Genomic DNA, 2,678 nt, shown 5'->3' on the forward strand with positions numbered 1-2,678 from the left:
TTTTAAAACTCTAATTTTTTCTTGTCTATTTTTGTTATATATATAATGATTTTTTTTTTTGTATATGCATAGTATTTTTAGAAAAGTTTGTGTTACGGACTGCCAAAGTTCAGCTCAAGAAGTCGTCGGATCAGGGCACTGCCCCACCCAGGCCCTAAATCACCAGCAAAGGATTTCCACGGGTCGGTCCCCGACACCCGACCCGGAGTCCAACCGACTCACCACCCCAAGCACGTTATCGCTCGGGTCAGTACCCTCAGGGTCGGTACCCGACATCCCGACCCAGAATACAGATGACCTACTCACGTGGAAGGCGACAGCTCACCCTTTACTAGTGGGCCTAACCATTGATAAGCCCACCCAACATAGTATATAAAGGGAGAGGACAGCTCTCCCCCCAAGGTACGTCACATCCTTACCTAATTCTGCCACTCTCCAGTACGGACTCTGATTTGATCGTCGGAGTGTCCTTGCAGGTGGCCACCCCCCGCGCGCGCGCTCCGTTCAGCCTCCGACGTCACCAGCACACGATTTTCCTCGCTCCATGCCAGCTCGGGGTCTTCCCTTCTCTTCTGCTCATTGCGTACTGACAACCCGAGAACACTAGGTAACGAACATTGGCGCTGTCTGTGGGGACCCCGGCACAGACATGGAGTGACCCATCACTTCGGAGGAGCTCCGCGAAGGGGGCGGGGCCCATTTGAGTAGGGCGAGTTCGACAGCCCAAGCTGCCGAACACCTCCGATCCTCCGTTCAACCCAACCAACAAATGTACACCAAGACACCTGAAGGCGCCCCTTTGGGGGGACGGGAGCCGATAGCGCCAAGATCATGCAAGAACTCAGGCATAGAGTACAAAATCTCGAGTGGGAGTTGACGGCAAGGGGCGAATCCCACGAAAACGCCGGCCACTCGCACGGCGGCGCTAGCCGATCCCACGCCCGCACCTGCTCCCCCTCTCGAGCACACGACAGCCAAGGTAGAAGCCTAACAAGGCACGAAGATGCGCACACGCAAGCAACTTCCGGACCCACTCGAAGCAAGTCAAAAAGCTGCTGGGGGTCCCAGAAGGAGAAGGCCAGGCGACAACAAGATCCCATTATCATGGGATCAACCCCTTTCCACCCCTCGATCTTCAAGGTCCGGCTCCCGAAAAACTTCGACAAGCCGACGGACATGAGGTACGATGGGACCAAGGACCCCCAGGAGCATGTCACAGTCTTTGAAGCAAGGATGAACTTAGAAGGGGTAGGCGACACGGTTAGATGCCGATCATTCCCCGTGACACTGGCCGGACCAGCGATCAGATGGTTCAACGCCCTCCCGCAAGAGTCCATCACAACTTTTGCAGACATATCTCGAAGCTTTCTGGCTCGGTTCACGACGCGCATAGCCAAGGCAAAATACCCAATCAACTTACTTGGGATCACCCAAAAACCCGGGAAACCGACTAGAAAGTTCCTAGATAGGTTCAACGACGAGTGTTTGGAGATCGACGGCCTCACGGACTCGGTTGCTAGCCTATGCCTAACAAACAGCCTGCTAAATGAAGACTTTAGGAAGCACCTCACAACCAAGCCCGTATGGACCATGCAAGAAATTCAAAGTGTAGCCAAGGAATACATCAATGATGAAGAGGTCAGTCAGGTCGTAGCAGCCAACAAACGGCAGCCCCCTAGCTCGTTAGCCCGGCAGGCCCCCCAAGCCGACAAGTACAAAGAAGCTCCCAGGGACGGCACCCTAAACAAACCACCCAAGCACCCACGGGTAGGAAGGTTCACGAACTACACGCCACTTGCGGCGCCCATAGTAGAAGTTTACCAACAAATTACAGATAAGGGAATCCTGTCAAGACCATTGAAAGAAAGAACGGGAGGCAACAAAAGCCTTTACTGCGATTACCACAAAGGGTTTGGGCACAAGACCCAAGATTGCTTCGACCTCAAGGATGCCTTAGAGCAGGTCATCCAGGAAGGAAAGCTGAGCGAATTCTCCCGGCTCATCAGAGAACCGAGGAGGCAGGAAAGGGAACGCTCCGAAGAAGATCGGAGCCGGACTGTCAAACCAAGACAAGAACCCACAGGGGATGCCAGCAACCCCCCAACATTCGTGGTCAACATCGTGGTCGGGCGCGACAGCCCCCCTAAATCCAAGTCGGCAGCCAAAAAAGACACCCGAGTACTCTCCATCTCGAAAGATGGCCCCACCTCCAACAAAAGGCATCCCACAATATCCTTTGGCCCAGAAGATAAATGGTTCAATGACTTCCCCGAAAATCCTCCTATGGTAGTTACAGCAATGGTCGGGACAGGACTGGTTAGGCGCATCCTCGTCGACACGGGAGCTGACTCTAATATCTTATTTAGAAACGTGTTCAACGCCATGGGACTCAAGGAATCCGACCTCAAAAACCACCAACATGGAGTCATGGGGCTAGGTGACAACTACATCAAACCCGACGGGACGATCTCTCTCCCAATTAGCCTAGGAACCGGTGACGCCAGGAAATCGGTTATGGCAGACTTTGTAGTCCTCAGAGATTCCACTGCTTATAACATCATCCTAGGGAGGAAAACTATCAATGAATTCTCAGCTGTAATATGCACCAAGCTCCTAACGATGAAGTTCATAATGGATAAGGGAACAGTTGGCTCCATAAGGGGAGACCTAGAGACGGC

Source organism: Arachis ipaensis, chromosome B05 (assembly GCF_000816755.2).
Source record: "Arachis ipaensis cultivar K30076 chromosome B05, Araip1.1, whole genome shotgun sequence".
In the NCBI taxonomy this organism is placed as follows: domain Eukaryota; kingdom Viridiplantae; phylum Streptophyta; class Magnoliopsida; order Fabales; family Fabaceae; genus Arachis; species Arachis ipaensis.